Here is a 15,908-nt window from a genome sequence, read left to right as displayed (position 1 = left end):
GAAAGCAAAACTGAGTCAGATCAGACTGCAGTGTCTCCTTATCTGTTGAAAGGCTTGGTGATGGTAATCTGAAAAAAGTCAGTAACTTCATGATAATTTTTCAGAAATCTGTTCACTGATATATTCCGAGGCGATATTATTTGGCTCTCAGTCAACTTTCCCCACAGATAAACTTGATGATAAAAAGCACTATTCATTTCAACAGTGCAAACTCATCCTTCATCAGTTATGGCTGTCATATCCCAGAGGCACCACATGCTGGTCAATAAATAGTTACATTAAACAAGTTCTGCTTAGAATTCTTCTCATTTCCAATTAACTTTTAAAATATATTTTGATCTGTTATCTATAATTGTGTTTTGTACAATTAATTCTTTTATATCATCATATTATAAATTACTCTGTGTCATTCTTGTATATATTTTTGGAGACTACAAGCAATATTTCATCTGATTTGTAAAATCAGCAAATGGCCACTTTTTCAGCAGGCTAAATCTTTCCATTCCAAGTTCTATGTTTTTCGAACTCCAGAGTGTCAGGCATTCACCATATCTACTAATACTGACCTTTAAAAGATTCTGGAGTCCAACATTTCAAGCAAGTTGAAGTGGCATCACATTCTAATACCATGAAATATCTCAGTTAGTGATAATGTTTATGTTAATGTTACCAAAGTTGTGTAATCAGAAGGATCTGTTGACCGTAAAGTTCACTAGGGGATTTTCCTGTGAGAGAGCCGCAAGATTATATTCCTCCAGACTTTGGGGCAGATCTTGTAGGCTGACCACAAGAGCTGTCATGATTACACAAAGGGATGCTCTGGTCTTCCAAATCAGCACCTCAGGCTTCACTTAATTGAGAATTGTGGCTGCACCACTCACTGGTACAATGCTGCAATAGGCGCCTAACAACATTAACTACTTCACTGAGTGATACTCAATGTCAGACAGTGCTTGTTCTTCCCCAACAGTAATTTTTAGTCAATGCTGACTCTATCCCAGTTGATGCTCCAAGTTCTGTCTTTCACTGTCTCTACTCCCAGTAGATGTCCTAGGCACTGACTAACAATGACTTCTCCACTAGGTTGACTCTATGACCTGATACAACTGTTCTTGATGTGCCATTTATCTTCCAGAATAACTTCAGTATCATCTTATTAACCTTATTAATCCATTCAAGTCAAAGCATGTCTGTATTTGCAATAAAAGTCTAAGGGGTTGAAATTGGGTGCCTTTGCGCCTCCTGTTAGTGCCCCCAGGGGGGCAAATGGCTTTGCGGCCAGGCGCGGCGCTGACATCAACTCCCGCCATATTTGGCGGGGGTTTTGCGGCGGTGCTACAGAGTTGTGCCCCGATCTACTTCACCCGGAGATCATGACATCATCGCCATGTACATCGCCCCGGTAGCCCCCTGCAGCAGCACCGGTCGAAAACACCGACAGCTGCAGGAGGCGTGCATTGGGCGGCTACCGCTTCGGGGGCGATGATTGCAGGTGAGGTGGCCGAGGTAAGTATAAAAAAACTTACCTTTCTTGATCCCGTTTTCTTCGTGGCTTCCTGCCCACGATTGATCAGCCCGGCACTCTGCTTGAGTGCCGGGCTGATCGCACGGGATCGCGGCTGCCTTGGTGGTCCAGGTAGGTAATTTTTAAATTGCAGAGGCTGCAGCGATGGCCCTTCCCTTTAAGGGAGGGAAGGAGCCTTTGAACGCGGCAGCGCAGCACGGCCCAGTGTGCAGCGCTGCTGGAGTCTCCGCCCCGCCTGCTGCTGATTGCGCTCCAAGAAGGAAGTAGAGTGCTTGATTTAGCGCTTCACTTCCTTCCTCGGGTGTGAAACTCAATTTTTTAAAGTTTAGAAACATTAGCACCTGACACTATTTTCTCAACTTTTAAAATTTAGCGCCCCAAATGGGGCTATAATGAATTTCTCCCCCTTAGTTTTTAGCATGGCTTTGCATAGCTAGAAATAAGTTTTTAATGGTAAAGTTCAGAATGAATTATGATCTTCAGGCCAGATCCATGCCTATCTCTAGAATGCATAGTGATGAATTACTATATAACGTGATGTAATAGACAGATACATTAATTTTTAGCTGCTACTTCACAGTCCTTTGTTGATCAGGTGCCCTTCACCAACACACACCTTACACAGCTACAACTAAAATTTGAGCCAGATTTCCTCTAATGAAATTCTTAGATGTTCACCAATTTACAACCACAAGAGGTCAGTAAAGAACATTGGTTTATGTAGCAGATTATTATGGCTAAAAATGGTTGGCAGTAGGGTGAAAATGGTTGTCGAGTCGGAAGGTTATGTTAAAAATGTGGGTAATCAGTGCCCATAAGTTTCATTCATATCGATGATGCCATTTATTTCGGAAGCAATGTTTACAAAATCCATCATATCTTTGCTTCCAATTTCCACACTTCCCTCGCCTTCACATGGTCCATCTCTGACTCTTCCCTTTCCTTCCCTTCCTCAACTTCTCTGTTCCATTTCTGGGGATAGGCTATCAACCAATATCCACTATAAGCCCACTACCTCCCACACTGCTTCCCGTAAGGACTCTATTCCATTCCCCCAGTTTCTCCGTCTCCATCGCATCTGTTCTGATGATGCCACCTTCCACAACAGTGCTTCCGATATGTCTTTTTCCTCAACCTTTCCATTTCCTGCACTACTTCTCTCACCTCTTCCCCTCCCTCCCAGGACCACAATGGGGTTCCCCTTTGTTGTGTATGTACCTTTAAGGGAAGAACTGGTTTTAGGCTGCAGTACCGGCAGTGACCACCCCTGTATAAAAGGCCCTAGCAGGCTTCTGTATTTCAGTCTGACGTTGCCCTCCTGTTCAGTAAAGTACCTGTTGAACTGTTCTCCCGAAGTCCGTGTATTATTGAGGCGCGGACTTTACAGTGGCGACGAGTAAGTTCGAACTCACCTGCAGTGTTGCATCATCTCACGGGGATCTCACCCTGAGAGGAGGTTTCTTGGAGGTCGTAGTCTGAGCAACGGGTGTCGACCGCGGGCAACTGCCCAAAGGATTCATCGGTGTTCGGAGAATTGCAGGAGAGGCTGTGGAGAGCTGTGCTTGGCTCCCCAGTTAAGGTGTTCCAGCAAATTGTGCTGGTAGCAGGTAGTGCGCTGACCCTTCCGGACTGCGGCGGGCTCAAGCTCGATCGAGCGGCTCTACAAAACGGGCCGCGCAGCGTCGCCGGGAAAAGAAAACAAGAGAGAGAGGATGGAGCGCACAGGGCGCGGTCGGTGCTCAAGAACCGGGCAGCGGAGAGAAAATAAACGGGGGGAAGGAAAGCGAGATGCGCCGAAGCCGCGGGTCGCTGCCATTACCCAGTAGAACGCTAGGAGCAGTGTGGCAGCAAGGTGAAGAAGGAAAAGCGCGGGAGGCGCCATTTTATCCCGTTGGGGAAGAAGGAAAAGCGCGGGAGGCGCCATTTTATTCCATTGGGGAAGAAGAAAAAGCGCGGGAGGCGCCATTTTAAATCACCCAAGATGCCGAAAAGTGGCAGTATCACTGCTTTCGACAACGAGGCAGAAGACTGGACCACGTATGTGGAAAGAATTGAAGTGTACTGCAAGGCAAATGAGGTGGCCGATGGAAAGAGGGCGTCGGTATTATTGAATTTGATGGGCGCGAGTACGTACGGCCTATTGCGGAATTTAATTACCCCAGCTAAACCAATGGAGAAAAGTTTTGAGGAGATTGTTAATATCTTACAGGAACACCTAAACCCTACACCGCTGCTGATAGCAGAAAGATTTAAGTTCCATAAAAGAAACCAGCACAAAGATGACAGCAATGCTGACTATCTTACGGAACGACGCAAGCTATCGAAGCACTGCCAGTTCGGAGCAGGACTGGCAGACACCTTACGGGATAAGTTTGTCTGCGGGCTCCAGAGTAAAGGAACCCAGAAACGGCTACTTTCGAAAAAGGACCTGACGCTAGAACAGGCTTTCAGCGTGGCAGTATCCTACGAAGCAACAGCACGGGGAGCTGTGGAAATACAACAGAAACCACAAGAATACAACGCTAACGAAATGGCGTATGGAGCAGAAAAGTGCTATCGCTGCGGCAGAACAGCCCATGATCAGAAGGACTGCTGGTTTAAGGACAAAGTATGCAGGCAATGCGGAAAAATGGGACATATAGCAAGAGTCTGCAGGTCGGGAAAGAAAACCAACACGACAAGAACTACTAAGGAACAGTACAGGAAAGTAAAGAAATTGACAGACAGTAGTTCGGAAGATCAGGAGAGTGATGAGGACTCTGGGAGCAGGAGACTAAGTTGTCTAAAGTTACACAACGTGATCGCAAAGGAGGATCACTGAACCATTTGGGTCACCCTCATGATAGCAGGGTCCCCAGTAAAGATGGAATTGGACACAGGATCAGCCCTAACTGTCATGAATCGACGAGACTATGAGCGGCTATTCTCACACATACCCTTAAAGGACACGTCCATTGTATTGAAGACATACACGGGGCAAAAGGTCTACCCCAGAGGAAAAATAAGGGTGCCAGTTAAATATAACGGCAAGGAAACACAGAAACTATATATGTATATACTACGAGATGGAGGACCACCATTATTGGGATGTGAATGGATCCGAAAAATACAATTGGATTGGCATTCCATTCAGGCGCTAACTGTGACTGACAAAAAGGATGATGACGTCGCACCTGGACGTCTGTCACAAATTCTATCTGACGCGGAAGAGGTGTTCCAACAAGAACTTGGGACTCTAAAAGGAGTAAAGGCAACCATAAAGATTGAAGATAACGCAAACCCAAAATTTTTCAAGGCCAGACCGGTGCCATACGCGATCCGCCCAGCCATTGAAGCTGAACTGGAGAGTCTGGAGCGTTTGGGTGTGCTGTCCAAGGTGGACTGGAACGAGTGGGCCACACCCATCATTCCTGTAATGAAGAAAGCATTGAACAGCATGCCTGGGGATCTGAAGAAGGTTCGCATCTGTGGGGACTTCAAGGTGACTGTGAACCCAGTCCTGCACACAGTACAATATCCACTTCTGCGGATAGAAGATATTTTCGCCTCACTATCGGGAGGGAAATGTTTTACAAAGATTGATCTGGCCCAAGCGTATCTACAAATGGAGGTGGAAGAAGCATCTAGAAAATACCTCACGATAAATACTCACAAAGGCCTTTACCAGTACAATCGACTGGTATTCGGGGTAGCATCAGCCCCGGCTATTTGGCAGAGGGCGATGGAACAAGTCCTGCAAGGGATCCCGGGGACCCAGTGTTATTTGGACGACATCCTGGTTATGGGCAAAAATGACAGTGAACACCTTGCCAACCTGGAGCAGGTGCTCACGAGATTACAGGAATATGGGCTACGAGCCAACCGCCCCAAATGCGAGTTCTTTGGGAGACAAATCTCGTATTGTGGCCACATGATTGATGAGGAAGGGTTGCATAAGTCGCCGGACAAGATTGAGGCTGTAGTCAAGGCTCCAGCACTGGAAAATGTGTCGCAACTGAGGTCGTTCCTCGGGTTGGTGAACTACTACCATAAGTTCTTGCCGAATTTATCTACAATTCTGCACCCACTGAATGCCCTGCTGCCAACTGGAGTAACATGGAAATGGAGTGATGAGTGTAAGCGTGCCTTTCAGGAATGTAAATGCCTAATCACTTCAAAAGAAGTATTGGCCCACTACAACCCAACACTACTGATTCGGTTGGCATGTGATGCGTCACCCTACGGCATTGGAGCGGTGCTGTCACACAAATTCCTTGACGGTTCAGAGAGGCCAATAGCCTTTGCGTCGCGCTCGCTAACCTCAGCCGAGCGTAACTACGCCCAGATTGACAGGGAGGCCCTCAGCCTGGTGTGGGGGGTGAAGAAGTTCAATCACTATCTGCACGGGCAGAAATTCACCCTACTGACTGATCATCAGCCCCTGGTCTCCATTTTTAACCCAAAGAAGGGCGTTCCGGTGATGACGGCGCAACGGCTGCAAAGATGGTCACTTTTTCTAGGGGCACATCAGTACGACATAGAGTACAAGGGTACGAAACAGCATGGAAATGCTGATGGGCTGTCGCGCCTACCGTTGCCTACGGTAGAAGAAGCACCTGCAGTGGACCCTGTTGAGATATTCCATGCGACCATAGTCGAATGTTTGCCTGTTACAAACTCAAGTATAGAGAAGGAAACCCGAAATGACCCGACACACTCTCGGGTCTATGATTTGATGGTGAAGGGATGGCCAGCATATGGCGACTCACTGTTGCCAGCATTCTCGCCAAGGAGAGAACAGCTGTCAGTGTGCCGGGGGACCTTGATGTGTGGATCCCGAGTGGTAATTCCACCTAAGTTGAGAGATAGAGTGCTCAATGAGCTTCATGAGGGTCATCTGGGAGGGGTAAAAATGAAGAGCCTAGCCAGGGCGTTTGTGTGGTGGCCGGGAATCGATAAAGAAATCGAGGATATGACCAAGAGATGCACAGGATGCCAGAAGGTCCAAAACGCTCCACCACAGGCCCCGCTACATCCATGGGAGTGGCCCTCATCTCCATGGCAATGGGTACACATTGATTTTGCTGGTCCATTTATGGACTCAATGTTTCTAATCGCTGTGGATGCCCATTCGAAATGGCCAGAGGTCATTAAAATGTCCTCCACCACCACGGAGAAAACTATTGCAGTCCTAAGGACCATCTTCGCCAGGAATGGGTTGCCAGAACAGATTTGCTCCGACAATGGGCCACAGTTTGTGTCTGAGGATTTTCGGGTGTTTCTGAGGAATAATGGTGTGAAACATTACACATCTGCCCCATATCATCCAGCCACAAATGGATTGGCTGAGAGGTTTGTTCAGACCTTTAAAAAGGCCATAAAGGCAATGTATAATGACGACATACCACTACAACACAAGGTGGATAATTTCTTGTTTGCTTACCGGAATGCGACACATGCAGTCACCAACCAAGCTCCAGCCGTACTGTTCTTCAACCGAAGGCTAAGATGTCGCCTGAATTTGCTCAAACCAAACATAAGACGAGATGTTGAGGATAAGCAATTCCAGCACATAAATGAGAAGCCAACCAGGAGCTTCAAGATAGGGCAACCAGTCTTGGCCCGCGACTACCGAACAGAAAAATGGCAGCCAGGAACGATATGCACACAGCAGGGACCACTAATGTACACTGTGGACGTTGGAGAGAGCATCGTGAGACACCATGCTGACCAGATTCTAGAGTCACAGGAACAAGCCAAACCCATACCACGAGAAGGTGCTCCTGGTAATCACCCCGAAGTACAGATTGCGTCTACCTCAGAAGCAGTGGTATTGGAAGCTGACGAACCAACCAATGACAATGAACCAGAATCAACTCCGCCACAAGAACAGGATACTCGAGAAAGGCGCTATCCAGTCAGGATCAGGAAGCCTCCTCAAAGACTGAACTTATAAATGATTATTTCAGTTGATGTATATAGTATCCAGAAAATTGTAATTAGTTATTATTTAGTTGTTAAAGGAATGTTATGTACTGTTTATCCAAAAGGGGAGGAATTGTTGTGTATGTACCTTTAAGGGAAGAACTGGTTTTAGGCTGCAGTACCGGCAGTGACCACCCCTGTGTAAAAGCCCTAGCAGGCTTCTGTATTTCAGTCTGACGTTGCCCTCCTGTTGCAGCTGCCTCAGTCAGCAGGAGGAGAAGGAGCAGCCAAACCAGGAGAGTGGAGAGTGGAAAGTGGTGGTCTCCTGACTAGGAGGAGGAAGATATCGATAGACCACCACCACCTCCACCTCCACCATCATCACAGCAACTGAGGTGCCTGGAGAAAGAGGACAGAGGAGGAGAAGGAGAAGGGAGGCCAGCAACAACACCAACCAGGGGACAGGCCTTTCCTATCACTGCCTCCCCAAATTGGCCTCCATTCCAGGAGAGAGGGGAGAGAAACAACCAACAACCACCAACTGTTTGGAAGGAGGGAAGAACAACATCATCCTTACATAGAAACATAGAAGATAGGAGCAGGAGTAGGCCATTCGGCCCTTCGAGCCTGCTCCGCCATTCAATGAGATCATGGCTGATCATTCAAATTCAGTACCCTGTCCCTGCCTTCTCCCCATATCCCTTGATCCCTTTAGCCTTAAGAAATATATCCAACTCTTTTTTGAATATATTTAATGAACTGGCCTCCACCGCCCTCTGTGGCAGAGAATTCCACAGGTTCACCACTCTCTGGGTGAAGAAATTCCTCCTCATTTCAGTCCTAAATGGCTTACCCCTTATCCTTAGACTATGACCCCTGGTTCTGGACTCCCCGGCCATCATAAACATCCTTCCTGCATCTAGTCTGTCCAGGCCTGACAGAATTTTATAGGTTTCGATGAGATCCCCTCTCAATCTTCTAAACTCCAGTGAGTATAAGCCCAATCGACACAATCTCTCCTCATACGTCATTCCTGCCATCCCAGGTATCAGCCTGGTGAATCTTCGCTGCACTCCTTCCATGGCAAGAACGTCCTTCCTCAGGTAAGGCGACCAAAACTGCACACAGTACTCAAGGTGCGGTCTCACCAAGGCCCTGTACAACTGTAGCAAGACATCCTTTTTCCTGTACTCGAACCCTCTTGCTATGAAGGCCAACATACCATTTGCCTTCTTAACCACCTGCTGCACCTGCATGCTTACCTTCAGCGACTGGTGCACAAGAACACCCAGGTCTCTTTGCACTTCCCCTTCTCCCAATCTATTACCTTCAAATAATAATCTGCCTTCCTGTTTTTGCCACCAAAGTGGATAACCTCACATTTATCCACATTATAGTGCATTTGCCATGTTTCTGCCCAATCACCCAATCTGTCCAAATCGTACTGGAGTTTCACGACATCCTCCTCACAGCTTACCCTCCCACCCAGCTTTGTGTCGTCTGCAAATTTGGAGATATTACATCCAATTCCCTCGTCCAGATCATTAATATATATTGTGAACAGCTGGGGTCCTAGGACCGATCCTTGCGGTACCCCACTAGTCACTGCCTGCCACTCGGAAAACGACCCGTTTATTCCAACTCTTTGCTTTCTGTCCGCCAACCAGTTCTCTATCCAAGTCAATACCTTGCCCCCAATCCCATGTGCCTTAATTTTGCACGCTAATCTCTTATGTGGGACCTTATCGAAAGCCTTCTGAAAGTCCAAATATACCACATCCACTGGTTCTCCCTTATCTATTTTACCAGTTACATCCTCAAAAAATTCCAGTAGATTAGTCAAGCATGATTTACCTTTTGTAAATCCATGTTGACTTTGTCCGATCCTGTCACTGCTTACCAAGTGCTCTGCTATTACATCTTTTATAATAGATTCTAGCATTTTCCCCACTACCGATGTCAGGCTTACCGGTCTATAATTCCCTGCTTTTTCTCGACCACCTTTTTTGAATAATGGGGTAACATTAGCTACCCTCCAATCCATGGGTACTGTTCCAGAGTCTATCGAGTTCTGGAAGATGACCAGCAATGCATCTATTATTTCCAGGGCCACTTCCTTAAGTACCCTGGGATGTAGATTATCAGGCCCTGGGGATTTATCGGCCTTTAGTCCCATCAATATTCCTAACACCATTTCCCTACAAATACTGATTTCTTTCAGTTCCACCCTTTCATCAGGCCCTATGTTCCCCGGCATCTCTGGGAAGTTATTTGTGTCCTCCTTTGTGAAGACAGAACCAAAGTATGAATTTAGTTGGTCTGCCATTTCTTTGTTTCCCATTATAAATTCCCCTGATTCTGACTGTAAGGGACCTACGCTTGACTTCACCAATCTTTTTCTCTTCACATATCGATAAAAGCTTTTACAGTCAGTTTTTATGTTCCCTGCAAGCTTACTCTCATATTCTATTTTCCCTTTCTTAATTAATCCCTTTGTCCTCCTTTGTTGAATCCTAAACTGCTCCCAATCCTCAGGATTATTGCTTTTTCTGGCCAATTTATATGTCATCTCCTTGGATCTTATGTTATCCCTAATTTCCCTTGTTAGCCACGGTTGAGTCACCTTTTTTGTTTTATTTATCTTTCAGGTGGGTGTTATTTGGTGCACTCTCCCAAAGTCTTTGTATTTTAGGTGGGGGGAGAAAAGAAGAAAAAAGGGCCGGATCATCAAGGGGTGTGTGTTTGTGGCTCTTGTAAAACACTAGGCCACACACACCACTAATTAAGCACCCCTTCCTATTGCCTGACCTGGTATAGCTGGAGCTGCCTAGGTGAACAGCCCAATTAATACATCATTAAGACCTGGTGTGGGACTGAGCCTGGGGCATCTCCAGCTTTCCCAGGTGAAGACATCTTCTCCCCCTGCTAGAAGACCACCACCATCAAAGACTTTTAATTCCCATCGGAGAGTGCACCCCTGCCAACACCCACCCACCCACCCACCCACCATCCTGAGTGGCAACCCTCCTTCCCACCCCCTCTCTCTCTCTCTTTGTCTCTCTCTGCCTCTTTCTCTGAGGCACTTCAAGTTCATCTTTATTTATTAATTGCCTATTGAGCAGAGGGGAGAAGGCTCCTCTCCCAATTTCAATCAATAAGGGGAGAAGTGTGCCTTCAATCTAAACAGCTCCCTCTGCTCAATAGAGGACCAAAAAAAATACCTGAGGCCATTAACACTTTCAGGCCTGTGACTTGGGGTGAGTGTAGCCCTTATAAAAACACCCCATAATGGCAACTGCATCTTCGCCGGTGGCGGGGCCAGCCAGGACTTATGCGGGAGTGGCTGCCACAGCCACAGCTGCTCCCACGGCTTCTGCTGCCCCGTCATCCTTTAAACTTATAACAAAAAAGCTTGGGGTGAAGAGCTACACTCACCCCACTATGACCATTGAGGCCTGCGTTAAAGCCATGGCTGGGGTTGTCGGCCCCTCAGCCATCGTCGCGGCCTCAAAAATGTATGGGAAGGCTGTGTTCTTCCTGGGGTCGGAGCGGGCGGTGTCCCTGGCCGTCGCCAAGGGGCTCACCGTGGGCGGGACCTTCCTGCCGGTGGATCCTCTCGAGGCCACCGCGCAGAGGATCGTCATTTCTAACGTCCCGCCCTATGTTCCTGGTGAGCTCCTCCTCCCCCATTTACGCCAACTTGGGGAGGTGAGGTCGGGGATCACATCCATCCCGCTCGGCTTCCGGGAGGCCAGCCTTCGCCACGTCTTCTCCTTCCGGCGCCAGCTGTTTATCCAGCTGGCGCGGGAGGAGGACACCGACGGGGCGTTCGTCGTCCTGCACGAGGGGACCGCCTATCACATCTTCTGGACGTCGGATGGTGTGCGGTGCCACGCCTGCAAGGAGGTGGGGCACATCAGGAAAAACTGCCCTGCCTCCAAGGCCGCCGGATCATCTCGTGCGGCCGAGGCTGGCGCCGCCGCCGCTCCTCCCCCCGGATCTGCCCGCGCGTCGGGAATGTCTGATGCGCGGTCGACGTCGGGGGGGAGGGAGCGCGTCCGGCCGGAAAGAAGGCGCGGCGAAAAAATAAACACCTTAGTGCGGGTCCCCCCATGGATGGCCAGCCCTTGCCCCTTGCGCCCCTTACACCCGCGCTCCTCGCGGAGTTAATCGGGGCAGACGCGAGTGGGAGGGGCCTCGTGCCCGAGCCTGTGGCTGCAACCACCGCAGCGGTAACGCCAATACCTGCGGCCGGGCTCGGGCCCGAGGAACCCGACAAACCTGCTCCGCCGGAGGGAGCAAAGGAGGAGGCCTCTGCAGGCATGGAGGTCTCCCTCGCTCCTTCCGTGCTAAAAAGAAGGCGCAACACCCTGGAAGAGGAGGAGGACCGGGAGGAGGAAGGTCCCTCCGAGCAGGGGGAGTCGTCGCCCGCCGCGGGTACTGCGCGCCCCCCCCCCCCGCTGTCATCATCACCAGCGATCGGCAGGGGTCGCCTGTCCCTCGGGAGGTTGAGGCAGATGTGTCTGTCCGGCACGTGCCTCCCGGGGATGGGGACGAGACCCTGCCCGTGGGGGGGGTCGCGGAACAACCCGCGGCTATTGGCATTTTATCGGTGCCGTTACCCCTCGCCGGGTCGGGCGGCCTGGGGTCTGGGTCGGGCGAGCTCGAGGAAAATGAGCTCGCCCAATGCGACCCGGACATCTCCCAGGGGCTGCTCGACCTGGTGGAGGGTTTAATTCAAAACACCCCATCCGCTGGGTCGGAGGTTGATGGCGGGGAGGAGGATGGCACCCTGGCTGCGTCTCTGGTGCCGGACGTACTGGAGGAGCTGGGAATTGTTCTCTCCCCGGTTTCTCCGGTCGTTCCGGCGTCTGGGGCGGAGGGGAGCTCTGAACCGCCGCCGTCTTCTGGCCCAGCGCCCCTAGAGGAGCCCAGGGAGGAATCCTCTGCCGCCAATCCTGGGGGTGGGATCCAGGCAGAGGCGGGGCTGGCTGGTGCGGCCGAGGCGTTCACTGCGCGACGGACGGGTCGGCCGCTGGTGACGACCCCATGGAGGAGGATGGGGACTCAGTGATGGGCACGGAGGACGATTCGGACTCCAGCGCCGACGAGGCGATGGATGACCTCGTGCCCCTTGCCGAGTCTCCCCTCATTCCCGCAAGGGAACTCCGGGATTTTATGGCCATGTGCCTGGGTCAGCGCAATAAGGTCCGGCTGGCCCTCGACAGGTGGTCGGAGCTGGCGCTGCTCATCGTGTCCGTCCGCGCCGCAGTTAAAATCATGGGCGCGGACGAGGGTGTGAACCCGCTCGAGCTGCGTCAGCTCAGAACGTTCCTCACTGGGCTGTTGAGGAAGTGGCGGCTGACCAGCGGCTGCGCTTCCTCCCCCCTTTAGGTGTAGGTCGAGGTTGCACTATGCTTCTGACATGAAGATAACCATAGCCAGCCTCAACATCAACGGCAGCAGGGAGGCGCGCCGCAGATTCAATAACTTCTCGGTCCTTCGGGACGGGAAGTATGCGGTGTGCTTCCTGCAAGAAACCCACACCGTTCCGGGAGACGAAGCCGCGTGGCTCCTGGAGTGGCAAGGAGGGGTCAGCATGAGTCACCTCTCCAACAATTCCAGCGGGGTGGCTATCTTGCTGGCCCCGCATATTCAGCTGGAGATCTTGGGGGCCAAGGAGCACGTGCCGGGCCGCTTGCTCCAGGTCACTGTTCACCTGGGGGGCATGCCGCTCCATCTAGTGAACGTGTACGCCCCTCAGACCGGTGCGCAGCAAGTGCGCTTCTTCGAAGAAGTGTCCGCTCTTTTGGGCTCCGTCGACGTGGGCGAGTGCACCATCCTCGGGGGGGATTTTAGCTGCACCCTCGAGGCGAGGGACCGTTCGGGTCCCCCGCAAAGCCCGGCGGCGATGGAGAAGTTGAGGGACCTGGTCGGGTCCTTCGACTTGGTGGACGTCTGGCAAAATCTCCACCCCGACTCCAGCACCTTCACTAGCGTGAGGTCTGGGGGAGGAAGGTCCAGAATCGACCGCCTCTACATTTCCCGGGCGTACGTCTCCTGCGTTCCGGCGGCTTCCATGCGGCTGGTGACATGCACGGACCACCACCTGGTGTGGGCGGAGCTTGCTCCGCAGCGCGCGCGGGGGGGGTCCGCGTACTGGCATTTTAACAACCTGCTGCTGGAGGACGCGCGGTTCCGGGATTCGTTTCGTCGGTTCTGGGCTGACTGGAGAAGGAAGCGGGGCGCTTCCCCTCCTTGAGGCTATGGTGGGATGTGGGCAAGGCTCACATCCGTCTCTTCTGTCAGGAGTACGCGAAGGGGTCGACCAAGAGGCAGGAGGCCCGGGTCAGGCGGTTGGAGAAGGAGGTGCTCGACCTGGAGTCCCGTCTCGGTCAGGTCGTCGAGGACCCGGCCCTGCGGAAGGTGTATGAAGAGAAGAAGGGCGCGCTGAAGGACCTGCAGCTCGTCGGGTCCCGAGGCACGTACGTGAGGTCGCGGATCCAGCTCCTGCGGGACCTGGACCACGGCTCCCCCTTCTACTCGCTGGAAAAAAGACGGGGGGGTCCGTAAGCTGCTCTTGGGGCTGCTGGCCGACGACAGATCTCTGGTCTCGGATCCGGAGGGAATCAGCACGGAGACCCGCGCCTACTATGGGGCTCTGTTCTCTCCGGATCCGTCCAGCGAGGATGTGCGCAGAGTTTTGTGGGAGGACCTGCCGAAGGTCAGCCCGGAGGGCGCCGAAAAATTGGACGCTCCGCTAAGCCTGGCGGAGCTGACCGGCGCCCTCCGCCAGCTCTCTAGGGGAAAGTCCCCGGGGCTGGACGGGCTGACCGTGGAGTTCCACAGGATGTTCTGGGACGTCTTGGGGGGTGACTATGCGTGGGCCCTGGGGGAAAGTTTGGCGACCGGGGAGATGCCCCTCTCTTGGCGCAGGGCAGTCATTGTCCTGCTGCCTAAGAAGGGCGATCTCCGCCTCCTTAAGAACTGGCGCCCGGTCTACCTCCTCAGCACGGACTATAAAATCTTTGCCAGGGCCATGTCTGCTCGCCTTGGCACTGTGCTGGCCCACATGATCCGCCCCGACCAGTCCTACACGGTCCCGGGCCGGACCATCCACGATAACATCCATCTGGTCCGGGACCTGGTCCACCACTCCCAGAGGGCTGGTCTGTCGGTCGCCTTCCTTTCCCTGGATCAGGAGAAGGTGTTCGACAGGGTGGACCACGAGTATCTCTTCGGGACTCTGCGCACATTCGGGTTCGGGACGCATTTCGTCGCCCGGATCCGACTTCTGTACGCCGCCGCGGAGTGTCTGATTAAAGTTAATGGGTCCTTGATGGCGCCCTTTCGCTTCGGGAGGGGGGTGCGTCAGGGATGCCCCATGTCCGGTCAGTTATACGCCGTTTGCGTGGAGCCATTCCTGCGCCTCTTGCGGAAGAGGTTGACGGTAATGGCTCTGCAAGGGCCGGGCGTGGAGGTGGTCCTCTCGGCTTACGCCGATGACGTGCTCCTCACGGTCACGGATCCCGCTGACTTGCGGAGGATGCGGGAATGCCAGCAGATTTACTCGGACGCATCCTCCGCCAAGATCAACTGGGAGAAATGTTCCGGACTCCTGGTGGGTCAGTGGCGGGTGGACTCCCTGCCGAAGGAGTTCAGGCCTTTCGCCTGGAGCACCACGCACCTCCTCTATTTGGGAGTCTACCTTAGCCCTGCCGAGGACGCCTGGCCGGCGAACTGGCAAGAGCTGGAGGCCAAAGTCACCGCTCGCCTAGGACGCTGGACAGGAGTGCTCCGAGTGTTGTCCTACAGGGGTCGAGCGCTGGTCATAAACCAGCTGGTGGCCGCCATGTTGTGGTACCGGTTGGTCACTTTGATCCCTCCCCCTGCGTTTGTCGCCAAGATGCAGAAGAAGCTCATCGACTTCTTCTGGGACAAAAGGAAGCACTGGGTCTCTGCCGCGGTTCTGAGTCTCCCGCTTAGGGAGGGCGGTCAGGCGCTGGTGTGCCTTCGCACCCAGGCTGCGACTTTCCGTCTTCAGACGCTGCAGAGATACCTGTACGTCGAGAATCCTCCGAGATGGTGTGCGCTGGCGACGTTTTTCTTCCGCCAGCTGCATGGCCTCAATTACGACACAGAGCTCCTGTTTGTGAAAGTAGGCTGCAGTCGTGCCGGCCTGCGGGAGCTGCCTGTCTTCTACCAGGAACTACTATGGGTTTGGAACTACATTGCTTCCAGGCGGAGCTCTCCCACGTCAGGAGTGGCGGCTCTCCTTCGGGAGCCGCTGCTCAGGAATCCGCACCTCCACGACCGCGGGTTCAGGCGGCTGGCGGAGGGCAGGGCTGTGCCTGGCAAAGTGACCAGAGTCGGGGACCTGCTCGATGGCGGAGGAGCGGGCTGGATGGCGCCGGAGGAGCTGGCGCGGCGCCTGCCCTGGGCCAACGTCCGGCTTGCGGTCGAAGACATCGAATCGGTG

Source organism: Somniosus microcephalus, chromosome 6 (genome assembly GCF_052327205.1).
Source record: "Somniosus microcephalus isolate GS21.2 chromosome 6, FLI_Smic_1.0, whole genome shotgun sequence".
NCBI classification, from domain to species: domain Eukaryota; kingdom Metazoa; phylum Chordata; class Chondrichthyes; order Squaliformes; family Somniosidae; genus Somniosus; species Somniosus microcephalus.
This window is presented reverse-complemented; position numbering follows the sequence as displayed.